Consider the following 27,822-nt stretch of genomic DNA (forward strand, 5'->3'; position numbering starts at 1 on the left):
TGTAAACAAAAGAGACACAGAGTGACAAGTGCTGCTGAGGGATCAGAGGAGGTGCTGGGGTGTGGGGGAGCTTTCCAGGGTGGTCAGCCTCAGCTTGCTGCCTCCTCCCTGGTTCCTTAAAAGAGGATTTGGTGACCTCTGCTGGGAGATGACACGGCCAGCCTGAACTGAGCCAGACTGATCCAAGGAGAGGGGAGATTTGCACAGAACCAAGGAGGCTTTCTAAAGTAAAACACTGGCTTTAAGAGATAAAGCTTGAAGGAGATTTGATAAAAGTGGAGGGACTTGGACCAACAGCAGACAGAAAATACTTTGTGAACAAGGCCAGAGAGTGGAGAAGGCTGGATGGGGGTAGGGATGGGGAAACAAGAGGGGATTCAGCTCTCCTGGACAGGTAAGTGGACACGGAAGCCTAGCCGAGTGGGTTCAGCTGACTGGGAACTTGAGGAAGCAATTCTACGAAGAAATTTATTCTCAGGAACCAATCAGATACATGTGCAAAGACATCTATCCCTTCATTGACGGTAAACTCTAGAGTTGCTTAACACAGGGATCAGTTAAATAATTTATGGTATACCCAGAATATGATAGGGTCATTAAAAATGATGGTGCAAGGAATTTCCTGTCAGTCTAGTGGTTAGGACTCCGAGCTTTCACTGCCAAGGATTCAGGTTCAATCACTGGTCAAGGAACTAAGATTCCACAAGTTGTGCAGTGAGGCCAAAAAAAAGAAAAAAGATGGTGCAGCTTTATTTATATTGAGATGAGAAGATATTCAAGAGCTAGCGAATAAGAATATATTGGGATGGAATGATATATTAGATGTGCCTGAGTGCTAAGTAGCTTCAGTCGTGTCTGACTCTATGTGACCCCATGGACTGTAGCTCATTAGGCTCCTCTGTCCATGGGGATTCTCCAGGCAAGAACAGTGGAGTGGGTTGCCATGCCCTCTTCCAGGGGAATCTTCCCGACCCAGGGATCAAATCCCCGCCCCTCTTCATGTCTCCTGCATTGGCAGTCAGGTTCTTTACCACTAGTGCCACCTGGGAAGCCCCTTTAGTTATTAATGAGAGATATTGATAAGTAAAAAACCAGATTACAAAATAATTTAAAAAACACATAAAGATCTAGAAGTAAACATACAGCATTCACAGTGCAGGGGCAGAGGGGAGGTTTGAGAACAATTAATTTTTGCCTCAAATATAATAAAAATATATTTACCCCACTGCGATGAGCAGACATTAAATTTACAACTAGAAAATCAGTAAGGTTATTTCCATTTTGAAAGGAAAAATCCACAGGGTTTTAAAAGAGATGATTAGGACTAGAGTCCTGAGTGAGTGACTGACTGCTAAGAAATGCTGAAATTCATTCAGTTTCCCAAGGAGGCTCTGGATCCTGTAGTGTAGCTTCTGGGTGGAGAGATGAATGCTTCTTTGGGTTTGCTCTCAAGCACTGACCTCGGGATGGGGATGTGCTCCCTCTTAATGCACCACAATAGGCATGAGAAAGGAGGCACCTTCCCATGCTCCCTGAGTGAGTTGCATTAGAATCACTAGGGGAGCTGAAATAAACACCTGTCTGTGCCCATGTCCCACCCCTCAGACCATTAAAGCCACATCTCTAGAGCTGAGGCCCCTGTGATGCTATTCTACAGTCAGGATTGAATACCTCCTGATAAGAGAATAATGCATAAAATATGAGCAGACAGTATCCTAAATTTGGAACTGAGCATTCCAGCCCTGAGTGTGTTGATCCTTGAAAGAGAGATGTCTTGGTCAAGCACATGCACAAACAAAGGCTCTGGGAATCCCGCAGTAAAGAAATCTGTTTGATTTGTTTCGCCTGGTGTTTCCAATTGTACTTCTGATGGAAACCTTTGTCCAGGGTAACCCTTTATCTTGGGTTACCGTGGGCTGGCAGCAGTAGCCTGGAGTCTTTCTTGAAAGCCACATAATTTGGCCACCCTGTGAGAGTGCTTCTCTACAATGGCCCTAAAACCCTGGCAAGACCAAAGGGGATCTCCAGATGCAGAGTTGTAGAGGTGAATGGAGAGTTCCCATTCCAGAACTTCGGGGTAAGCCTGTTGCCCACTAGAGCACCTGACCTGGGACATTGGGGGAGGGGAAACCCTGGCTGCAGAATCAGGCGTACACAGGAGGAAAATGAAATCCAAAGAGATTATTGAGTGCCTGTTTCAAATCATACAGCTGAGCAGGAGCCCAAAAGGGGCTAAGTAAGACCCAGACTTTCCGCTTCTCAGTCAGGCCCTCCCCCATCCCCCACCAAGTTAAAGACTTTATTTCAGGCATTTTATGATCTTTGAATAAAGGAGCACTACCCTGATTAACGGGGAGTTTCGGCTTTCTTATCCCATTTTGCCTTCCTATCTCCATCTGCTAAGAAGATACCCAAAGCTCTAAATATCATTTGGTCGTCAGGAATGTTTAGAATTGAAGAGCTGGTTTGACACAATTAAAAGCTTCCAGAAGGCTGTTATGGCGCCAATTATTTACTTAGTGATAGCAAGCTATTTAAATTTCATTATGGAGTAGAAAATAGGGAGATAAGGGCAAAATATGGTCAGGCTGACTGTGACCTCAAAACCCCTGCTCCTTTGGTTCTTAAAAGATAGCAGAAGCAGAACACTCTGACTCTAGGATCGTTTTTTTTTTTTTTTGTTAAACTGTGCATTCTCTTAAATAGAATTGTTTCTTAATCTCTTTGTGGGCTGCTAATGGGCCATTTATCGGGACATTCCAAGGCAAAGAGAATCTGGACCAAACAGGGCTGTCGCTGTGGGGAGGGGTCCTCTGTATTGCTGGTGGTTGAACAAAGACTTAGTAATTCCCTGCCTTGAGCAAAATGAGTTTACTATAGTAAAAATAAGTCAGAAACGTTCCCGTCAACAAAGGCAAAGGAAGTAAATTTCACTCCTTTCTTCTCCTGCATTCTTTTTATATACACCACTTTGATTTTTGAAGCTCTTACTCCTCTTCTCCCAGTCCCCTTTCAAGGTTATTCTTTACAATAGCTTTAACCATAATATTTTCAGTGACACAATTTCTCATTTTGTTTTTATAGAAGGAAAGAAGGAAGGACTGGAGGGCAGAACAGGGATGGATCTGGATGTATATATATATTTGAGGAATAATTTACACACAGTAAAGTTCACCCTTTTTAGTGTATAGTTTTATGAGTTTTGACAAATGAATATAGCTTTATAACTACCACCCAGATCCACATATATAACAGCTTCCTTACCCCAGAAAGTTCCCTGGTGTCTCTTTGTTGTCAGTTCTTTCTTTCTACTTCCAGTCCCTGGCAACCACTGATCAACTTCTTATCTCCGTAATTCTGCCTCTTCCAGAAAACTGTATACATGGAGTCTTATAGCATGTCATCTCTTGAATCTGGCTTCTTTCACTGAGTGTCGTGCATTTGGTATTGACCTGTCTTGGGCACATGTACTGCACTTTGTTTCTCCATTCCCCAGTTAGAGGACATTGGGATTGTTTCTAATTCTGGGCAATTATGAATAAAGTTGCTGTGAGCATTCATAATTTCGTGTGTATGTGTGTTTTCACTGCTTTTGCATAAATACCTAGGAGTGGTATTGTTGGATCATCTGGTAAGCTAATGTTTAACTTTATAAGATCTTTAATTTTACAGAGATTTCTATGTTTAAGTTTATAAGTAATGTATGTTTTTTATTTTAATTGTTTTTTGATTTAAGCAGTTATATTGAAATAGATTGATTTAATTGTTTTAAATTTTATGAAAGAGTATCATACTAAGCTAATTTTTTTTCCCAAGCTCAGTTTCTTATTGTTAAGATTTATCTGTATTTTCACATCTGGCTGTGAATGTAATATTCTAGCAGGTTAATATACCATGGTTTATTCATCTCTTCTCCTACTGATGGGCATTTGGCTGTTTCCAGACTTTTTAAATTGTTTTGCTTTACCACTGACATTCTTATGTCTCTTGCTGTGTTAGATATCAATTCCTGTGTAACGATATTACCAAAAACTTAGTGACTTAAAATAGCACACATTCATTATCTCATAGTCTTTGGGAGTTGAGAACTGAGGTATGGCTTAGCTGGGTCTTCCACTTCCAGTCCTCATAAGACTGCAGCCAAGTTGTCCAAGGCTCTGGGCTAATCTTAGGGTGTGACTGGGGAAGGATTCATTTTTAAACTCCTGTGGTTGCCAGCAGGATTTAGGTGCAGGTTGTTGGACTGAGGGCTTCATGTCTTGCTGGCTGCCAGCCCTCTCACCCTTGAGTCTTCTCCATCAGGGTCACTGCTCCAAAGCCAGCAAGGGAAAGCATCTGCCTGCGTGGCAAACATTACAGCCTTATGTAACATAATTGCTAAAGTGATATACCATCACCTGTGCCCTTTTCTCTTGGTTCAAAGCAAGTGTGGGTCCTGCGCACATTCAAGGGAAGACATTGCCCAGGGATACAAGTACTGGAGGAGGAATAGTGGGGGCCACTTAGAATCTGTCTACCTCATCCGTTGCTCACGTGTACACTTTTTCCTTGGCTTTATAGCTGGGAGTGGAATGGCTGCGTCCTAGGGAACTCTCTTCATTTCTAATATTGTTCTTTACTTAAAGACTGTATTTCCTGGAATCAATATAGCTAAATCAGCTTTCTTCTGGTTAATATTTGTCTAATGTGTCTTTTTCTATTTTTTGCTTTCAGTCTTTGCATATTCTTATGTTTGATGTATGTGTGCATGCTAAGTTACTTTAGTCGTGTCCAACTCTTTGTGACTCTATGGACAGTAGCCTGCGAGGCTCCTCTGTCCATGGGATTTCCCAGGCAAGACTACTGGAGTGGGTTGTCATGCCCTCCTCCAGGGGATCTTCCCCACCCAGAGATCAAACCAGAGTCTCTTACTTCTCCTGCACTGGCAGGCAGATCCTTTACCACTAATATCTCTTGTAAATGGCACATATCAGAATTTAAAAGATAAATTCAATCTCTCAGTCTTTAACTGGTGAGCTCAGTCCATCTACACTTGTTAGAATAAATGACACACACGGACCTAATTTTATCCTCTTAATTTTTCAACTTGCATCACTGTTTACAAGACTTTCTTCTTATCTTCTTTATTTTTTAAATTCTTTTTGACCATGTCTCCGGGCTTGCAGGATCTTAGTTCCCCAATGCCAGGATGAACTTGGGCCCCGGTAGTGAAAGCAGTGAGTCCTAACCACTCGACCACCAGGGAATTTCCTTCCTTAAATTTCTTCCTAATGATATAACTGTAATTCCCTAATTTTGCCTAAGGTGAAAATTTAGGATTTCCTGCTCTCTCCTCTGTCCACCCCCTATCATGCTAATATAATCTAGGGTTTAATTGTAGACTGTTATAGATGTAATTTCTCTTTTTCTTTGATCTTAGCTTGCTTTTTCTTTCTCTTTTAAGCAATAAGAAAGTTTATTAAGGTATTTGAACATCCTTGTTCTAAAAATCCCTTGTAGAATCTCTTAGATTTTTCTCCCATAGTACTTCAACCAAAATTATTTATAATGCACATATTTCCGCAGCATATCTTGTGTGCTTGAGAATACTTTTATTTGGTTCAAATGTTTGAATATAAATATTAGGTTTGGTTGAGTGTAAAATATTAGATTCTGTGTTCTATTTTGGGCTTCCCTGGCGGCTCAGATGGTAAAGAATTTGCCTGCAATGTGAGAGACCCAGGTTTTCTATTTCCTTCAATTTTGTGAAAACATTGCTTCTTCTTTTTTTTTGTTTTTGCATTTAGTTTTGCTGACATCAATCTGATATTTGTTCTTTTGTATGTGATCTGTTCTTTCTATGATAAACTTTCAGAACTTTAAAAAATTCTTAAATTTTATTATTATGTCTCTATATGTTTTCTGGAATACACACAGATATATTTTAAGGCAGAAAAACTGATCTCCGTTAAGTCCTTAAATATTTCTTCCTCTACATTTTTTTCTCTTTTAATGGAGTTCCTATTATCTAGATGTTAGTACTCTATGTCTATCTTCCTTATCTTTAGCTTTTCCTTTATGTTATCTATTTCTTTCTTCTATGTTCTTCCTTCTGGGCTATTTCCTCACTCAGGTCTCCCAATTCACTAAGTTATTTTTATTGTTGTTGTTGCTGTTCAGTCATCCAGTCATGTCTGACTCTTTGCAACCCCATGGACTGCAGCACACCAGGCCTTCCCATCCCTCACCATCTCCTGGACTTTGCCCAAGTTCATGTTCATTGAATTGCTATTTTTAGGCAGTATCAGTTCTGGCCTGTTTTTATTTCTATTACTATCTTTATTACTGATATTTCTGTTTGATTCTTTTTACATTTTCTTGCTTATTATTTTTAATTCTTTCTTGCGTATTTTATAGGACCCAGGATATAGGATACATTATTGATCAGACTGACTAAAAACACTTGACCCAAATATTTTAATATTTCTACTTCTATTGGAATGTGTATTCCAGGAGATTATTTTCATTTTGAAATAACTGTCCTCCTCATATATCTTGTTATTTTGTTTTATGTGCTCATTTCTTTTTCTAGGACACTGGTACTCTGTCAGGCAATGCCTATTGAGAAAAGTAAACCCCCAGTGAGCTCAGAGAATTAGGGGTAGATGAGCTCCAGGGTCTAGAACTCTGACATCAGAAGGCTATATCCAGTTCTACTTACCCCACAAAACATGCCTTCTGGTCAGGTCTTCATCTTTTGTCCCCGAGAGAGAAGCACATTCACAGGAAACTCAGAATTCCGTGGTTCTGAATCTTGGCAGTACATCGAAATCACCTGGGAAGTTTCTAAAAGCCCTGCTGCCTAGCCCATGCTCCAGACCAATTTCGTTGGAACCCCTGGAGGCAGAATCCAAGCGGTAATGCTTTTAAAGCTCCCCAGGTGATTTCAACAGACAGGCAGGTTTGAGACCTGTCATCAGGACTAGATTGTAATTCTTCATGTGTGCGTGCTAAGTTGCTTCAGTCGTGTCTGACTCTTTGTGACCCCATGGACTGTAGCCCGCCAGACTCCTCTGTCCCTGGGATTCTCCAGACAAGAATACTGGAGTGGGTTGCCATGCCCTTCCTCTGAGGATCTTCCCCGCCCAGGGACTGAACCCACGTCTCTTATGTCTCCTGCATTGTTTCTCTACGTCCAGTTTGTCTATATTCTCTGTCCATGATGGATGTATGTCTATGTCCACGAGCGCCACCTGGGAACCCTGTAATTCTCCAGCCCTGGGTATTTGAAAGAGAAGGGATATGGAAATAACTTTTGAGAGTTGTCTGGTTTCCCCTGGTTTTTCTGTTTTTTTTTTTTTTCTCCTGAGGACATTTGCACCAGATTCCTATGTCTTCCCGGAGGAGGGCAGGCTCCGTTTGCTGCAACGTGATGAAAGGAGGATTGGGGGAAGCAGTAACAGAATTCCACCAGTTCTCCTATTTTATTCTTCCTCAACCTTGTTGGGCTGTGTCCTGCCCCAGGATAAAGCCCACTACTCCACAACACCAGACCAAAACAGTCGAGTAAACTCAGAAGCTTCTTACAATGTTCTCTTTACTCTTCTGTTCTTGTGGAGTTGGTAGGGAAGGGGCAATGGAGTTGAGGAGGATTTCCCTGATGGCTCAGACAGTAAAGAATCTGCCTGTAAGGCAGGAGACCCAGGTTCAGTCCCTGGGTGGAGAAGATGCCCTGGAGAACGGAATGGCTGTAGAAGTGAGGATCCAGCAGTCATGCTAGTTCAGAATCTTGGCCTGAACTGGAGCTACTCAGGGTCTGATCAACAGACTGGAATTATCAGCATTACCTGGCGGCTTGTTAGAAATGCAGAGTCTTAGGCCTCACCTAAGACTGGACCTACAGGCTCAGAATCTGTGTTTGGACAATTCCCCTCAAGTAATTTCCATGCATATTAAAGTTTGAGAAGCACTGCTCTATACAGCATAGATGCTGAATAAATATATTTAAATTGAATCAGGCACCTTTTTGACCAAATACTTCAGAGTTGGTTGAGTCATGTTGTGCCTATAAAATGTTGATTTTAGTTCTTTGGTTTGAGCTTTTCAAAAAAGTTGAATTTGGCTACTATGCAGATGGAAACAGAATTCTTGTTTAAGAAAAACAATGCTCTACTAGCACCATCTACCTCTAGTTTGTAGCACTCATCGCTGTTGTAATTTTATATTTACTGGTATGAATAGCTGACTGATGTCTGGCTTCTACATGATATTACAAACCTCTGGAAAGACTGGGAAGATGTCTGACTTTATTAGCTACTGTCTTCCTAATGCCCAGCACAGTGTGTGACATACCGCAGGTGCTTAATAAAGAGCAATCAAATGAGGGAAATGACTTGCGCACTTCTACAGATTAGCTAATTGACGGTTGTTTATTGAATGCTCGTATTAAAGATTATACTTGTAAAGGGTTCTTTTGTTAAGAAAAAAAATATATATATATATATATATAGTTTGGGGAATATATTTCCTCCATTATTCATATTTCTATTATTTATATTAAATCCAACTGCTTGAGTTTTTAGTCTTATGTTTGTTTAAAAAAATCTTGAATGCACACTGATTAGTACTTACTAATTTCTTAATTCAGTATCTACATTCTTTTCCATATAAAACAAAACAAAAAATGTTGCCTTCAAAGAATTTCAGATCTTTTTAGTATACTTAGCAAAGAATGAATACATTTACTGTATGATATAAAGAAACAAGGAGGTGAGGGACTGAGAATGAAGCCCATCTGAATTATTTCTGCCACTGTTCTCTCTCATTCCAGTCTGGGCCCAGGACAGCAGCCCCGGTAATTAATATTGTTTACTCTTTCCCCTCCTCTGTCCTCTCTGCCAGGTTTCCAAAGAGGTGTTGACCGTAAAATAGTCGGTGTCTCATCAGCCTGACAGTCGTGGGAAGGCGTGTATGCTGCCTTAAGAAAAGCATCTGAGAAAAAGCCGATTTTTGATTACGTAAGGCCTATAAACGTGCATTTAAATGAACACTTTATTTAATCTGAAATTAAAATTTATTGGTAAGGCTAGAGCGTGTATTCCCTTATACAGCATACTGATGTCTTTTATTGTTATGGTTCCCCAAAGATATACGATTCCCCCCAGATATAATCCAGTTTATCTAATTCTGAATGGGATTATGAGTCTGCTTGCCTGTGCGTCCCTGTTCCGTTTCCTCCCTCCAACAAGCCTGATTACACATACATAATAATTACATGTGCAGCAGCCTTAGACCATTAAAAAAATTAGGAGTTGAAAAGGCTCCTGCCTCGCTTTTCTCCAGAAAACTTGAAGTATTTGGCTTTAAACTTGGCAAAGCTAAAGACCAAAGTGGCGTCTATGATCAGGGAAAGTCTGACTAAGAATTGAAGACTATTAGAAAGCTGGTAGCACAACACAGGCTTTTTGCTCGTCAAAGGTGATGAAAGATTCTCAGAGAGGCAAAATCAGGCCGCATAATGAGGGAGCTATGGAAATGATTTGGTTTTGAGCACTGCTGAACTTTAAAGCAAAGTAACTTGTTTCAAGTTTTTCATAAAGCATCAAGTTGTAAGATGTAGATACTATTTGAACATGTTTAATTTGCAGTTCCTAAAATGTGTATTTATCTGACAAATAAATGTAAACCTTAATAAGACATTTGGGGACTGTGCTTTCATTTATTCTAATTAGTCCCTACATTTCAAAATCGATCGCAAATTCCTCATTTCATTAACGAAATATGTAAAAAAAATAAAAGAGAAAGAAAGAAAACAAATTACTGAGTTCCAAATAAAAGTGTTCATTTTTTTTTTCTAGAGAATGATTGTTAAACACAATAAAAGCCTAGTTGAATCTCATTTCTACACATCATTACAGATTCTTCTTCTTTTTTAAAAATTATTTATTTTTGGCTGTGCTGGGTCTTTGTTGCTGTGTGGGCTTTTCTCTAGTTGCGGTGAACGGGGGGTACTCTTCGTTGTGGTGTGATGACTTCTCTTTTTGCGGAGCACAGACTCTAGAGCCCAGGCTCAATAGTTGTGGCACATGGGCCCTGTTGCTCTGCGGCATGTGAGGTCTTCCTGAACCAGGGATCAAACCCATGTCTCCCGCATTGGCAGGTGGATTCTTTACCACTGAGCCATCAGGGAAGTCCTGTTAGACTTCTTGAACCACACAAACCACGATCTTTTTCTGAAGAGATTGTAAGAATGACTAGAGTGGAAAAAATGATCATTTGTTCAGAGAGGACGTGGTCACACCCTTACCTTCTCCCAGCTCTTTGCTCACTTCTTTTCTTTGCAAAGTTGGGGGAAAGAAGCAGATTTAAAAAGGCTCATTCCACCAGCAGAGGTCACCCTTTCTCCTTTATCGTTCCCAACAAATGGCTTTTTAGCTGTGTTTTCTTAGTCCAAGGAAATTCAGGAGTTTTCAGCTGGAAGCACAGCCAGAGGGCTGGTGGAAATATATGCATCATTCATACCATCTGTATCTTCTTATATATGCACTGTTTAACTATATTATCTACCTGTTCTCTTAAATGGGGCTTCCCCGATGGATCAGATAGTAAAGAATCTGCCTGCAATCTGGGTCTGGAAGATCCCCTGGAGAAGGAATGGTTACCCACTCCAGTGAGCTTCCCAGGTTGCGCTAGTGGTAAAGAACCTCTCTGCCAATGCAGGAGATGTAAGAGACATGGGTTCACTCCCTGGGTCAGGAAGATGGCAACCCACTCCAGTATTCTTGCCTGGAGAATCCCATGGACAGAGGAGCCTGACAGGCTACATTCCATGGGGGTAGAAATGAGTTGGACTGAGTCACGACTGAGTGACTAACATTTCACTTTCACTTCTCTTGAGTAGATAACTTGCATACATACGATAAGAACCTTTTGGCTATATATAGTAATTCTATTCTTTAGTTAATCCACAACATTAAGTATTATTCAGTGCTTACTAGTGCCAGTTCAAATTCTGATTCATGGATCAAAGAGTAGTTGTCATAACCCCCTGGAGGTGACTGGCATAAACCCTTAGAGAGAATCGCCTGGTGAGCGCTTTCAGGGGAAAAAGGGAGAATTAAATAGGATGATGATGTATTGAATATTGACCAAGCATGGAGCCCAGTGCCAGGTACTGGAAGGTAAATTGGAGAGAAATGAATCCCAGTCCTGGCTTCTGCTTTTTGTTTTGTTTTGGAAACAAAAGCATATGTCTGTAGTTCATTTGAAGACTAACACTGGATAATAGAATGAAATTCTAAGTGGATTCTTCGTGAGTGTCCAGCGTATGCGTCGGTTGATAGGACTCATCTACAGAAGGTCAAGGGTAAGAAAGTGATGGGATTGGAATTCTTTTGTCCTGTTGCCTTGTGCTAGGGGTGGGGAGAGAGGACAAGGGAGCGGGGTGCAGACACACTCAGCACATGTCTGGCCAAATCCAAAGTGGATGTCAGGAATTCCTTTTCTCTTCCTCACTTTATGGGGGAAATAGGCATTTTCTTTTTGCCTTTTCATACTATTCATGGGATTCTCAAGGCAAGAATGCTGAAGTGGTTTGCCATTTCCTTCTCCAGTGGACCACGTTTTGTCAGAACTCTCCATCATGACCCATCCATCTTGGGTGGCCCTACATGGCATGGCTCATAGTTTCATTGAGTTAGACAAGGCTGTATGCAGATGACACCACCCTTATGGCAGAAAGTGAAGAGGAACTAGAGTCTGTTAATGAAGGTGAAAGAAGAGAGTGAAAAAGCTGGCTTAAAATTCAACATTCAAAAAACTAAGATCATGGCATCTAGTCCCATCACTTCATGGCAAATAGATGGGGAAACAATGGAAACAGTGACAGATTTTATTTTTGGGGGGCTCCAAAATCACTGCAGATGGTGACTGAAGCCATGAAATTAAAAGATGCTTGCTCCTTGGAAACAAAGCTATGACAATCCTAGACAGTGTATTAAAAAGCAGAGACATTACTTTGCCAACAAAGGTCCATATAGTCAAAGCTATGGTTTTTCCAGTAGTCATGTATGGATGTGAGAGTTGGACCATAAAGAAGACTGAGTGCTGAAGAACTGATGCTTTTGAACAGTGGTGTTGGAGAAGACTCTTGAGAATCCCTTGGACTGCAAGGAGATCCAACCAGTCAATCCTAAAGAAAATTAGTCCTGAATATTCATTGGAAGGACTGATGCTGAAGCTGAAGCTCCAATACTTTGGCCACCTGATGGGAAGGACTGACTCATTGGAAAAGACCCTGATGCTGGGAAAGATTGAAGGCAGGAGGAGAAGGGGGCAACAGAGGATGAGACGGTTGGATGGCATCACTGACTCAATATATGAGTTTGAGCAAACTCTGTAAGGTGGTGAAGGACAGGGAAGCCTGGTGTGATGCAGTCTACGGGGTTGCAAACAGGTGGATACAACTGAGTGACTGTACAAAGGCATTTTCTTGGGGTCCTTGGGAAATCTGGGTTTATTGGTTTCACAATGGTTAGTGAAAAATCTTTTCTAAATTGAATTCCTTCCCTCCTTACATTTATTTTCTTTCTTTCTGTAAATGCCAGTAAAAGTTCTTGTTGGCATTTGGAAGTTTCAAAATGTGATGGGTTTGGGGGATTATCTGTGGCTGCTGCTCTTCCCTTGGACCCCGGGTAGTATGCTTGCAGTGTCCAGGGGATGAGAAAGTGCACTGGCTCCTTCTGAGGAGAGGATGGCCATGACAGTGGATCTCCATTAATGCCTGTGAGATGACACATCCCAGAGAGAAGAATCTCCCCGTGTTCTTGACATCATCCTTTGGGGTCCTCCTCTCTCTGTTCATAGGACCTCTGACCTTCCCAGCTGATTCTGTGCCTGGCTGCCTGCTACCTTCCTGCTTGGTATACCTTCTAGTAGAAATCTACCTGAGCCAGATGGTGCTGGCTGGTCAGAGACTGTGGATAAACAGGCAGGAATTTTGCAAGCTGATTTTTAAACCATTGGTAGCTTGAAATCAGCCTTGGTGAGAATATTTACAACACAGAAACTGGCAAACATCACAAATGAAGCCCTTTATTCTGCCGCCTCACCAGCACTCCAGCTGCTAAGGCCCTCTTAGTACCAATGTACTTTAGTCTTTCTTGGTACACATCACCTTATTTTGGCAATGATACATTTTGGAATTTTTTGAAGCAAATATTTACTGGGTAAAAAGAGAAAAATAGCCTGATTTCCTTCTTCTCCTCCTTCAAAAACTTTGAAACAAAAGGTTTTATTTTTAATCAAGTACAGATTTCTGGTCTTAATTTTAGCCAGAGTTTGCTCAAAAGACAGGCAAGTTGTCCCAGCTTTCAGGCACAGTCTGATTCCTTTCTTTAAGCCCACACTGTTGGTGATGGACAGGGAGGCCTGGTGTGCTGCCACTCATGGGATCGCAAAGAGTCGGACACGACTGAGCAACTGAACTGAACTGAACTGAGTGCAAATTTCCTTTGAAAATCCCCCATTTTCCTCTTTCTGCTCCCTGTGGCTTCCTGAGGGTTACTGTGCTGACACTGTCCCTCCCCCAAGGCATCAGACTCTTTACTGGTCCTTTTTGGCTTGAGAAGCTCCTCCAGGTCTGCAGGCCCATCTGGGCTGCCCGGCCTCCTTGGGTTTGGGAAGGACGATGACTGTTTCCTCTCTCTCCACAGCATCACCCTCTTCTTTCCTGACAGGCAAATCTGGACTCGATGGCACTGCACCTGCTGAGGCAACACTTGGGAGGGAAAGGAGAATCATTCACCCCCTGCCTTCCTCACCCAGATGATGAGCCCTGCTTCTCCCCACTCTGAGGAAGGCACAGCTATGTAGGTCTGGAGGCAGTGTGTTAGGAAAAAGGATGTGGATTCTAGAACCAACTGGCTCGAGGTATTGTGAGGACACTGCTGGGAACACTATCGTATTTACTTTCCGAAACCCAGTGTCTAGAAAAGGAGTTCATCCCCATTTATGGACTGACCCAGTTTGTCCCCTTTCCTTAGACAGAAACATATTAGTCACCCGGTCTGCCATAACCAGGGACCACAGACCGGGGGGCTTAAACAATTAACACATATTTTCTCACAGTTCTGGGAGTCTAGAAGTCTGATCAAGGTTCTGAAAAATTTGGTTTCTAGTGAGACTTTTCCTCCTAGCTTGTAGATGGCAGCCTTCTCATGGTGTCTGCAACATGGTCTCTTTTCTGTGCATACTTGGAAAGAGAACTCTTTGGTGTTTCTTCCTCTTACAAGGACATCATAAGATTAGGGCCCCACCCTTACAGCCTCATTTAACCTTAGTTACCTCCCATCTCCAAGTACAATCACATCGAGGATTAGGGCCTCAACCTATGAATTTTTTGGGGGGACATGATTCAGTCCATAACAAATGGGAACAGATTCTCTTTCAAGAATATTTAAAGGGAAAAGAAATGTCCACACAATTTCCGTTAATTCTCTCTCTCAGACTTAAAAACTCTCTCTTTAGGCAAGTCTTCCACAGGCTAGAGCCTGCTCAATCCAGGATGAAGCCATTTTCTCTTCTGGCCTCTGTGGGGAGGGTAGAGAGTGAATCCTAATTCTTTATATCTGTGGTTTCCATCTGTGTATCTACACTTATCCCTCAAAACTTATCCACTCAAAATTAATTTTTTTCTTTCAAATTTAAATAATAAACATGTGCAGTAATCTAAGGAGAGGTACACGGAGCCAAGTCAAACAAACAGTGATGCGGCTTTATGACGCTTCTAAGTGAGAACTTTTATTTCATAAAAACCCTAATAACGCAGTGGGTTTGAAAATCGCTCTTAAGTGATCCCTTACCCTTCTCTTCTCCTCCAACTAATTCCTTCTCCAGGGCTTTTTTTTTTTTTTTGTCACTAGTTGTAAAGAGTGTAAAATAAATCAGATGAAGTCAGGCAGAATGTCTGTTTACTCATCCCTATTTAGCTTTTTCTTCATAAATTTGGGTTTCATGCCTCTGTCCTGGTGGGGGAAGTTTTTCTGTTTGTCAGATGTTTTGGGGGGTCTGGGGAGTGGTGACGGGAACTGGTGAAGGTTAGTGAGGAGACGGTTGCACTGGGGAAAAGAAACTCAAAGGCTGAGTACATGTTGCACTTTTGTGCACGTTTGCCTTTAACAGGAAACTTCTGGAAGCAAGATGCTTGAATGCGAAGAAACCGAGTGCCTGTGATGAGGATTTCAGGCAGGTCTGTGAGAGATGTTTTGTGGGGTGTGTGGGGACTTTTTTCAGATCACACCATCTAGACATGCATCTGCTTCTCCCCCACTCACTGAAGAGTGTGGTCTAGGGACTGGGCAATGGGCAGGAGGCAGGGCTGAGACTCAGCTGTGGTGAAGTGTTAGAGGTATGACTGTATTTGTCACACACACACACACACACCTCCCAATGGCTTATAGCTGGATTTTGGGTTACTCTGCCCACGTGTGGCCCCAGGTGCACAGGCTTGAATGGAGCTGGACCTGGGCCATGTCAGGGGTGGGGCTGGCAGTTGGCCACCCCAGGGTGGGGCTTCCCCTTCTCTCAGTGGAATCTTGAATCCCAGGACTTCAGAGCTGGGAGGCACCCTGAAGCCCAGTGACCGTTGTAAGCCTTTCATTTCACAGATGAAGTCACTGAGGCCCCAGAGGGCTCCACCCTCTTTCTGGGCTTGTCAGAGGCACTTAGGAAATACATGCTGACTAGACATGACCCACTGTGAAATAGGCGTAACAAAACTCCTCACATGGCAGCTGGATTAGTCTGCCAGCAGCTGGGAATGATTCTCCCTCCGCGGGTTAAGCCTCAGTGGAGGGGGAGGAGCAGAGGGGCATTGTGGGAAATTGGGAGGGTACAGCTGGAGTAGATGTCAAGCGCCTCTCTTCACCAAAACCTTCCAGTTTAATAGAATGTCACAGCTGGGAGGGACCTTCTATATAAATCATTAAGCTCAATCTCCTCAGGTCACAGATGAATAAACTGAGGCCCAGAGAAGGGAAGCAATTTACTGGCACAACTAGGGTTTGAACCCAGACCCCCGGCTTCCCAGTTGATGATCTTCCTGCGGTGCCACTGAGCCTTGCTTGGCAACAAATTGCAAAGCTGAGATAAACTTTATTGTATGGATTCAGAGAATATATGAACCGTAGTGGAAGGGAGTCACATGTACAGAAGAGCCGAGGCAGAGATGCAAGCCTGGAGAAGCGCGGTTTGGCTTTCTTTTACACCGCCATTTTGTGACTTAAGATGGAGCCAGAATTATTGTCCCACCAGTGAAACAGAACAGTATAAATTAAACCTACAATGAACTGTCTGTTGAAGGTGTGAACAAGGCCGATAAATCCCTAGGAGCTTAGGAAACATCTGCTCCTTACCTCGAAGGCAGAAACTTCACCATAAACCAGAAAAAGTCAAGCCAGGTCTGGAATCGCTCACTCTCTCTGAAGGGATAAAGATGGGGCCTAAGCTGCAGATAAACTCCATTGCTGAGGGAGATTTTGTGAACCCATGGGCTAGCTTCTCCCTTTCTCATTTACTAGTCTGGAATTTTCCCACTCTGCCATCCTTGTCTTAGTTCCCCAGGGATTTTTGTGCTGTTGTGCAATCGTGGAAGGGAATCTTGACCTGGACAAGGTACTTTGTACTGAGCCCCCGTGAGTAGATGGGTAAATTTGAGTCCGTGGAGGAATGGCAAAAGGCTGCCAGACAGAACAGGAATCAGGAGTTGGGGCATGTCACCAGGTCCTGGTTAGAATACCTGGTCAGAGTTCAGGGTCTGAGGGTAGGTCGTGGGGACTGGGAAGAGTAGATAGCAATGAAGAATTGAGGTCAGGAATCCAGAAAGTCAGAACTGGGTTGCTAATCTAATATCATGAATCTTGGAATCAGAGAAGTATGAGGAAGCACCATGATTTAATCCTAATACACGAAATGTGATTTCCAGCAAGAGGAAATGGTTATAAATGCAAATTAAATAGGTGACATTAAAAAAATTAAAAGAAAATTATGTAACTATTGATTTGATTTTTGGCTGCATCGAGTCTTAGTTGCATCATGGGGGGTCTTCGTAGCACTGGGGCTTAGTTGCCCTGCAGTATGTGGGATCTTAGTCCCCTGCATCCCTGCACTGGAAGGTGGATTCTTAACCACTGGACCATGGAGGAGCAGGTGACATGTTGCTTGCTGATTCTTAATGAATGTTGGTAGCCACTTGAAGTGTGGTATCTAGGATGGTCAGAATCCCTGGCTGGGTGCAAGGGTGCTGTGTCCATTGATGATGTCTGCTGTGGACAGATCAAAGAAGAGCCTAGCTGGTGCCACATATGTTCAATTCTTCCTTTGACTGATGGACTCTCCAAACATTTCTTATTTCATCTTGCCCTGGCTTTCAGCTTATACCTTTGTGCCCTGTCCACCCACACTCTTTCAGTGTTCTGAATAGGTGCTATGCTGCTGGTCCAAGTCGTGGAACTGCCTTAAAGATGAGCAGCCTCCTTCAATTTACCCCCTGGAGTATGGTCTAAAACTTGTTTTTTTTACTCATCACTATATTCAGTAGCAAAGAGTATAGCATGTATAAATCTTCCAGATAGAAAATAATAGATAATTTCAAAACTTAGAGGCTGTCTTTAGCTATAGACTGCTCTCTTTGTCCTTGTGGTCATGAATTCTGTTTATTATGTTTTCTCAAAGGAGAGTTAGAACCTTGGAGTATAGTAGATGGCGATTAGTAAGGAAGCAAGGTGATCCATGTCATTCTCATTGCTCATCCACCTCACGTCATGACTCAGATTCATTCCTTTTTATGGCTGAGTAATATTCCATTGTATTTATATATACCACAACTTCTTTATCCATTCATCTGTTGATGGACATCTAGGACTTTTCCATGTCCTGGGCTATTGTAAATAGTGCTGCAAGGAACATGTTCCTTGCTCTACCCTAGGATAAACTCTCACATTTCCAGATTGATAAGGAGTGGATGGTTAGTAAACAGTTGGTAAGTAAAATGAAGTCTACTAGGAAGACCATCAGAGAAGGCAATGGCAACCCACTCCAGTACTCTCGCCTGGAAAATCCCATGGATGGAGGAGCCTGGTGGGCTGCAGTCCATGGGGTCACTGAGAGTTGGACACAACTGAGCAACTTCACTTTCATTTTTCACTTTCATGCATTGGAGAATGAAATGGCAACCCACTCCAGGGACAGAGGAGCCTGGTGGGCTGCTGTCTATGTGGTCGCAGAGTCGGACACGACTGAAGTGACTTAGCAGCAGCAGCAGCAGGAAGACCATCCCAAAGCAAGAATGACCCAGTCCCTCTTCTCCATGGGCTTCTAGTCTAGAATGTAACGTGACAGTAGGGTGAGGAGGAGAAACAGCAAGAATTATTTAGTTCTTGATGAGAAGGACCAGTGCAGTGGACTGTTTTATGCTTTTGGTTGTAGTCATATAGGCACAGTTGTACTTGATGGGGGTCAGATGGAGGTGGGGTTGGGGACAGAAAGGGAAAAGTCAGTATTTATTCTCCTTCCACCTGCACAAATGAAATTGATCAGAGTTGCAACTTTGAATGTTTTGGTATTTCTCCAGGAACAAGTGTCTAAATCCACTCATTTAGGAAGTAGCATGCAGAGATAGGCACCTGGAATTGGACCTGGGGCTTCTCTAATTGCTTCATAGAGTGACTTTTGGCAAATTACTTGATCTCTTTGAGCTTTCAGTTCAGTTCAGTTGCTCAGTCGTGTCCAACTCTTTGTGACCCCATGAACCGCAGCACACCAGGCCTCCTTGTCCATCACCAACTCCCAGAGTTTACCCAAACTCATGTCCATTGAGTCAGTGATGCCATCCAAACATCTCATCCTTTGTCATCCCCTTCTCCTTCCCTCAATGTTTCCCAGCATCAGGGTCTTTTCAAATGAGTCAGCTCTTCGCATCAGGTGGCCAAAGTATTGGAGTTTCAGCTTTAGCATCAGTCCTTCCAATGAACACTCAGGACTGATCTCCTTTAGGATAGACTGGTTGGGTCTCCTTGCAGTCCAAGGGGCTCTCAAAAGTCTTCTCCAACACCACAGTTCAAAATCATCAATTCTTCTGCACTCAGCTTTCTTTATAGTTCAACTCTCACATGCATACATGACTAATGGAAAAACCATAGCCTTGACTAGATGGACCTTGTTGGCAAAGTAATGCCTCTGCTTTTTAATATGCTGTCTAGGTTGGTCATAACTTTCCTTCCAAGGAGTAAGCATCTTTTAATTTCATGGCTTTAAATTTGAGCTTTAGTTTCTTCTTTTTAAATCTGTAATGAAGGGTGGATAATAATGTTTGCCTTGTCATCTAATAAGATTTTAAAAACATTAACATGTGTGAAGTGAAAGTCAAAGTCTCTCAGTCGTGTCTGACTCTTTGTGACCTGATGGACTATACAGTCCATGGAATTCTTCAGGCTAGAACACTGGAGTAGGTAACCGTTCCCTTTTCCAGGAACATGTGTGAAAGTATACTATAAATTTATAAAGCCCTATAAAAATGCAAAGTCTTATTGTTGTTGTTTGTGTTTAGGTCCTAAGTCCTGTCTGAGTCTTTGTGACCCCGTGGACTGTAGCCCACCAGGCTCCTCTGTCCATGGGATTTTCCAGGCAAGAATTCTGGAGAAGCTTGCCATTTCCTTCTCTAGAGGATCTTCCTGACCAAGGGATCAAAATCATTATCTCCTGCACTGGCAGGTGGATTCTTTACTGCTGAGCCACCAGGGAAGTCCAAAGACTTATTATTATGGCTTTAAACATGAATAATTGCTAGGTACAAAGTGCATATATATGGCATTCAAATATGAAGAGTGGGGCCTCTTTTTAATGGGATATTCACCATAAATATGTAAATATATATATTTAAACTTAAGTATAGTTGATTTACAATGTTGTGTTAGTTTCACGTGTAATAACCCAGTGATTTGGTTATATGTAGGTAACTGACTATATCAATATATATTCTTTTCTAGATTATTTTCCCTGGTTATTATAGAATGTTGAGTTATTACAGAATATTGAGTAGAGTTCCCTATACTATACAGTAGGTCCTTGGTGGTTATCTATTTTATATAGTGTGTATATGTTAATCCCAGCCTCCAAATTTATGCCTCCACCACACTTTCCCCCTTTGGTAACCATAAGTTTATTTTCTAAGTCTGTGGGTCTATTTATATTTTGTAAATAGGTACATTTATACGTATATAAGATTTCACTCCATATTTTATTTACCAATCTAAAAGCCTTAGTAGCCTTCTCTTCTTCTACTCTTTGATGATGCTGGGATCCCACTTAATAGTGAGACCTTTGATTTGAGCTGTTTTAGCAAAGGTGGCAGAGAAGGCAATGGCACCCCACTCCAGTACTCTTGCCTGGAAAATCCATGGACAGAGGAGCCTGGTGGGCTGCAGTCCATGGGGCTGCTAAGAGTCGGGCACGACTGAGCTACTTCACTTTCACTTTTCACTTTCATGCATTGGAGAAGGAAATGGCAACCCACTCCAGTGTTCTTGCCTAGAGAATCCCAGGGGCGGGGAAGTCTGGTGGGCTGCCGTCTATGGGGTCGCACAGAGTTGGACACGACTGAAGCGACTTAGCAACAGCAGTAGCAGCAAAGGTGGAGACTGTTCCTCCTTCCCTTTGATTGGCTGGTTATTCCATACAGAGAAAAGGCTTGCATTTTAAGATGGATGACCAAGTAAGAAGTGCAATCTTGGATTGAAAACTTGAGTGGAACTAGCTGGCCCTCAGAGACCTTGGTCTCTTGGTTGGTTCTTGTTAACCAACTGGGGCAACTGGACTAAGGAATGACAGGGGATACTAGGACAAGAACTAAGGTTGAGTGTTTGGAGCTTACTTTATTCTGACACCTGACTCCCTTCCCTGTGGTTTGGCCAGGACTCAGTTTTTGTTGCTACTAAAATTAAATTAGGGAGTTTCATTGAAAATTCTGTTTGGTTAATTTGGGCAGAAGAAGGTATTGTCCCATTTTGAGTTCAAGGCTCTGCTGCTGCTGCTAAGTTGCTTCAGTCGTGTCCAAAGGTTATTTGCTTCAAAAATTTGATTGGGTGAAACCAGTGTATTTGATCATTAACAAAATGATCTCCTCTTTTCTACCATGTTGACAATCTTGTTTAGTAGAAATGCAGCTTTGATTTCTTTCTGGGCTAGGTTGCTATTTTTCTGGCATTGAGAAGTATTGGTTTAAGATTTTACCATGTTATGATGGCAGAATTCCATCTTGGAAATCTCTAAGCTTGGGACAGATGAGAAAGATGGGACTGAAATGGTATTTTTGGTCCAGCTGTGGAAAGCTGTTTGTTTAGTTCAGAATGAACCAAAGAAGTTGGCCTATGTGGAAACTTTATACCTGTCCCACATGTTTTGGGGACTTCAGAAAACACAAACAGCTCCATAGTTGCAATTACAAGGTCAAGGAATTTCCTGCCAACCCCAGTGACAATTTAGCTCACTGGGTCCTCAAATAGTTGGCAGTAATGTTGTTAAGTAAGAGGAGGTTGTGGTCTCATAACCAAGCTCCGCACCTGGAAAAAATAAAAAATACAGCAAGAGAACAAAGTGAATTTGAAACCAGAGTGGGCTATGGTGACAGTGTTCAGACTCTGAGCTCCTGAGCTGTATTTGCATGCCACACTTGGGGGGATATTTGCAAAGCATGCCTCTGGATGGTCAGAACCTCCTTAATCCATATTTTAGGGGCAAGATTAGCCATGTGCAACACCCAGCTTGGACCCAGATTTCTGGAGCAACAGTCTCATGACAAGTGTCCCATTGACCACGTCATCTTTTCTTCCTCCTTTGTCTTGAGACAGCTGGTTCATCTCCTGAAATTCAATATGCTCCTCATCTTTTTTTTCAGATATTGCTGCACAAAAGAGGCTCATGAAAAGAAACAGCTGTGCTGATACCAGCAGGAGCTGCTGCAGATACAGATTCAAATCTGTGCACCTGCATGGAGATGGGTGACTGGAGATTTGTCAGGGGAGGGAATACCCTGGAACATCAGGGCTCTGAAGCCAGAGGGATGGATGGCTTTGGGGGTGGCCAATCAGGTACCCCACCAATCACCTAGAGGTCATGGGATCACACCTGACTTGGATTAGTCAAAAGGATTCCAGGATGAGGGTTAGTTGGTTGTTTATGAATGAAATGATTAGCTGGTTGTAGCAGTTCCTAATAATGAGGTTGTCCATATCAATGACATCTATTCAGTGAGCCTTGAACAAGTGACATCTCTGTAGCTGTCATGCAGTAAGGGGCATAGTTGATGAGACTTGGAAGAAACCCATTAAGGTGGTGTCCTCATGCAGCAGTGAGTAAGCTGGGAGCTCCTGGGGGTACGTGGGGGTGGTTTAAGCAGAGGAATCACATGATCTGATGTATGTTTTAATAGACTCATTCTGACTGCTGCATTAGAGCTAGGTAGTAAGGGGGCAGAGTAAAGTAACCAAGACCACAATGATAGTGGTTTGTAGGATGAAGGTCTTGCTGCAAGTAGTGAGAAGCTTTTGGATTCTGAGTATATGTTGGAGGTAGAGTTATGGTTTTTCCAGTAGTTGTGTACAGATGTAAGAGTTGGACCATAAAGAAGGCTGAGCACCGAAGAATTGATATTTTTGAATTGTGGTGCTGGATAAGACTCTTGAGAGTCCCTTGGATGGCCTGGAGATCAAATTAGACAATCCCAAAGGAAATCAACCCTGAATATTCATTGGAGAGGACTGATACTGAAGTTCCAATACTTTGGCTGCCTGATGTTATAAGCTGATTCAGTGGAAAAGACTCTGATGCTGGGAAAGATTGAAGGTAAAAAGGAGAAGAGGGCGACAGAGGATGAGATGGTTGGATGGCATTACCAACTCAATGGACACGAGTCTGAGCAAGCTCCAGGAGATAGTGAAAGACAGGGAAGCTGGAATGCTGCAGTCCATGGAGTTGCAAAAAGTCAGACACGACTTAGCGACTGAACAACAACAACAGCAAGAACAACAACAAGAGTTATAGTGTGAAAGAAAGGGAGTCAAGGATGCCTCAGAGGTTTCTGGTCTGAACAACTAGAAGGACTGTTTCCCAGCTACTGGGATGGGAAAGACTTTATGGAAGAATCGATTTTGAGGTGGGAGTGCATCAGGATATCGGTGTTGGTTGTGTCTATTAGACACCCAAATGGACTGGATGGGTAGGCATTTGGATCCATGAGTCTGGAGTTCCAAGACAGGTTCTAGCTGAGGACAAAAAGCTGGGGAATTGTCAGTGGGGGATTGAGATCCACTGGGATGGAATGAGATCACCAGGGTAGTGGGGCATGTGGAGAAGAGTTGAGCCCTGGGCCTTTTATCAAGAGAAAATTTTGGAGACCAAGAGGATCTGGTGGAGGAAAATAGAAGGAATGGTGATGAGATAGGAGGAAAACTGCCAGATGTGATGCCCTGGAAACCAACTGAGCGAAGTGTTCTAAGGAGGAAGAAGGGAGCAGCCATGTTCAATGTTATGTCGGACAAGCACTGAGCACTAGGGATTTGATTCAGCCACGTGGATGTCCTGGTGACTTTGACATGAGCACTTTCTGTGGAGCAATGGAGTCATCCTTGGATTAGAAGGAGTAGACAGGAGAAAGAAGGAGGGATTTGGCAAAGGAATACTGATAGCTCTTATAAGGAGTTTTGTTAATTGGAGGGAACATAAGAGTGAAGAAAGGTTTTTAAATTTTATAATATTTATTTGTTTTTTTAAGATGGGAGAAATAGCATGCCAGCAGAAATAGTCCAGTAGAGAAGGCAACTTTGGCTAACTTGAGAGAGAGGGGGGAGGGCTGTCATTGCCATATCCTTGAGTGGAACCCATAGTACAGGTGGAGAGGCTGGTCTTCTGCAGGATCAAAGTCCATCCATAGAAAAGGGGTGGGAAGCATAGTCTATGGAGCAGATGCCTGTGGGTGGGTAGAAGTGGAGGTGTGTGACTGTGGCAGTTCTTTTCTGAGAGCTTCGACTTTCTCAGTGAGGTAGGGAGCAAGGTTAGCAGGTGACAGCAGAGATGGGAGAGGAGGTGCTTGAGGCTGAGGAGAGAGGATGTCATCTCCAGAAGGGTGGCCAAGTGAATGGACAAGGAAAAGAAATGTGATGGCCAGGCAGCAGGAGGACCCAAAAGAGGTCATGAGAGTGAATTATGTGAAGACTGTGAGTGTTGGTTGTATGATTTCCTTGAGCCACGTTCAGCTGAGGGGTACAGTCCAGAGGTGGATTGCAGGGTTTGCTAATGGAGTTTACAAAGCAGGGGACATGCACCCTGAATGTTTGTCTTTATTTTCTTTAATATAAAGATATTACTGGTTCCAGACTTACTAAATTGACTTAACAAACTAGTAATGGGTTGTGACCCAGTGTTTGAAAAATCACTGATCTAAATGGCATACGTTTTTATTTTCCTACTTGGTTTCTTACTGTAGAGACATAGTCACAGCCAGGATTCTCTGAAAACCCACCAGACGTTTGTTGAGTATCCTCAAGGAGCTTCGTACAGATTGCAGTGCCACTGAGGAGACAGAAGAGAGAGGAGACATGGTTCCTGCCTTCAGAGAGAAGAGTTGGTGAGGATGCGAGTCAGCGGCCCCTCCCTCACCAAGCACCTGGGTCAGATTTTTCTCAAAGACGATCCCACACTGAAGTGCGCTACTGCCTAAGGAGTTAATGCCAAGGGGCCAAAATATCAATCTGAGAAAGCCTGTTCTCCACATGTGGTCAGATCACCTGACTCTAAGACTGTCATCTCCTTTTACCTGAGCAGTAAGCTCTCTTAATGCACCCTAAGACAGTACCAGGCTTCCCTGATGGCTCAGTGGTAAAGAATCCACCTGCTGAGGCAGGAGATGTGGGTTTGATCCCTGGGTCTGGAAGATTTCCTGGAGAAGGAAATGGCAAGCCACTCCAGTATTCTTGCTTGGGAAATCACACGGACAGAGGAGCTTGGCAGGCTATAGTCCACGGGGTCCCAAAGAGTCCAACGCAATTTAGTGACTAAACAACAACAGAGTACCTTTTGGGTAACCTTGGAAAATTGTTGGCTCACACTGAACTCATGGTCAAATTTTACCCTCTGAGACTTAAAATATATCTTAGTTCTTACCAAGTCTTTATTATATATTTGATTTTCAAAGGGGTGTGAGGTAGGCTAAGTGTTCTTTCTGTTGGAGGTTGGAGACTATGTGTTTTGGAGCTGTAGATACACAGTTACTGAGGGGGGATAAAGTCTGGGTGCTGGTTCTCTCAAATTTTGGTCCATCCTAGAATGTATGGCCCTGCAGGAACCAGTTTGCAGGAGTCTTTGATACAAAAGGAAAAATACCTATTTTCTTCACTGTTTTATACTCTTTGTGGTCTTTGAAAATGAGTTTGGACCAAGGTGGTATATTCAACCCCATTTAACCCCCATTAGAAAATCATATTTTAATTCAACATTAAAGGAGTTCCTCTCTCTCTGGGACATTCAAGGTTTATGGTCCCAGACATGGCATTTGCATTCTGTTTATGGTCTGGTTGCTTTGTGCTAACACACTTGCCACTGATGCAGTTGGGCTTGCCTTTCCAGGCAACAGTTAAACCAGCAGGAGACCACTTGTGTGCAATTTGTTGGAATGAAATCTACATTTTGGGATTAGATTACTTAGCAGTGTCATTTTGCATTGAGTCGCCTTTGTGGGTGGTCTCCAATAAACCCTGCATGTACAGCAAGTGTCAGCCCTGATTATCTCCAAGCAAGCTTGTAATGACTGCATGACTTCGTATTTACAAGAAAAAACCAGCTTCCCTTAACCTTTAATTCAGGGAATGTGAGGGTGTGGATGAGCACCCCTCCTCCCCGCCCCAGTGTGGCAGATGGCCCATTATGGGCCCTTTCTTGAAGGGGCGCAACTTAACTTTCTGTTCTTTCAGGAGATCAGGGTAATAGCCACAAATGTCACTTGGGGCTCACCAGTTAGGACATTTGTCTTTAATGATGTCTTAAGGAACCGTTTTATCTTGGAATATAGAAGGACTAAAAGCTTAGTTGAGGAGAACAGATGAGGGGAGCGAACCATATAGTTGGCTGAAGTGTGAATACGTACAGTAAATAACCAACAATGTTCCAGGACCACCTTCATGTCATCGTGGTGATAGGAATTTTCTAGGGCAGTGGTTCTCAACCAAGCGTGATCTGAGGATGCTTGGCAAGTCTGGGGACATTTTTGTCATTATGACTGCATAATGTGTTACTGCATTTCATAAGGGATCCTCTTCACCATCCTGCAATGCACAGATCACTCCCTGCTCCTCCAACAAAGATTTATAGTACACAAACATCAGCAGTGCCGAGGTTGAGATCCTGCTCCAGGGAACGGGAGACCCCTCACCCTGGAGCAGTAGGGATAATACAGTTTTGTCCTTTCCATCTTCTTCATTTTTTTTTTACCATCATCTTCCTCTGGTCCATGTTGATTCCTTGGGCATCCCTGCTTCCCTGGAATGCCTGGGATACTGGAGCTAAAATATCACAGAGTTATGTCCTGGAGAATGTCGTGGAATTAGGCCGATCTGAATTAAATCCCAGACTAATGCTTTCAGTTGGGGTGGCTTTGGGGGCAAATAACTTAATCTCTCTGAGCCTCAATTAAGAAAAAATCTTAAACAATAGGGGCTGCAGTTCTTACCTCACTGGATGGTAGTGAGGATTAGGTTTATGTAAATTTATTAGTACTTGGTCTGCTAGGTAGAAGATACTTCATAACACTTTAATCATTGCATGTCCTTGCTTGTCATGACTAAAGTTCAGTTTGCCCTCCTTTAAACATTATCCTGGCAATTTCTTTTTATTGTGGAAAATGTATAAAAAACACAAACAAATCAGAAGAAAAAAGCAAATCACCTGTAATCTTATGCCTCAGAGATAATCACTGTTAATGCTTTTTGTATGTGCATTTTAGACTCTCTGACTCCCTCCCTGCATCTGTCTCTGTGTGTGTGTCTGTAGGTTTTTGCTGTGTATACTGTTTCGTGACTTCCTTTTTAGACCTAATGATGTATTAGGAATGTCTCTTCATGTCAATAAATATAGATCTAGCATCATCTATATCATTGTTTTAAAAAGCTGCCTAGCGTTTTATAGTACTGATGAACCATGATTTAGTCAATCAATCCCTTATATCCTTGGGCATTTAGATCATTAGGGTTAGTCTTCAAAGTCCAGAGAAAATCTCGTCTCAGCTGTCCAAAGTTCATGGCTTGTGGTTCTAGAAAGCCAGTTCTTTTTGCGCCCACTTGTTGCCATATCAACTTCTGAAGGTAGCTCATTCAGGAGGGCAGGTCTCTGCACAAGGTCACGTCCTCTGCTCCCAATCTCCCTGGGCTGCCCGCTCCCCTGTGTGTGTGTGGTGAGGGGCAGTTGAGTCTGCATCCTTTTATATTTATGACACAGTATAACACAGTGCCTCTGAACTCAGGCTCTGGAGTCAGGCTGCTCAGGTTCAAATCCCAGTTCCCTTGCTTGGGTACATAACCTCACCTGCCTGAGCCTCAGTTTCCACATCTGTAAAATGGTGATAGCAACTGTTCCTGCATCATGGAGATGTTCTGAGAACTAAATGAGGTAGGATGCATCAGGCATATGATGCAAGATCTGATATATAATGAACACTCAATGCCTTTTCAATCCCAAGTACTTCCTGGACGTCTTTCTCCTGTCACTATGTGTGCATCATTTTGTAACATTATCAAGTGTCTC

At 42.7% G+C, this 27,822-nt stretch overlaps 1 long non-coding RNA gene across 2 annotated transcripts; it reads left to right on the top strand.

Annotated features, from left to right (window-relative positions):
* LOC112443121 (uncharacterized) lies at positions 1–27,160 on the top strand. 2 transcript variants are annotated; one of them, XR_009492046.1, is made up of 4 exons: positions 1–394; positions 8,881–8,996; positions 21,929–22,031; positions 24,515–27,160. It is a non-coding gene; the product is annotated as an uncharacterized lncRNA (long non-coding RNA). The 2 variants fall into 2 exon arrangements; XR_003031366.2 differs by lacking the exon at positions 1–394 and adding an exon at positions 2,718–3,631.
* Positions 27,161–27,822: the final 662 nt, after the last annotated feature.

This window comes from Bos taurus, chromosome 2 (assembly GCF_002263795.3).
Source record: "Bos taurus isolate L1 Dominette 01449 registration number 42190680 breed Hereford chromosome 2, ARS-UCD2.0, whole genome shotgun sequence".
NCBI classification, from domain to species: domain Eukaryota; kingdom Metazoa; phylum Chordata; class Mammalia; order Artiodactyla; family Bovidae; genus Bos; species Bos taurus.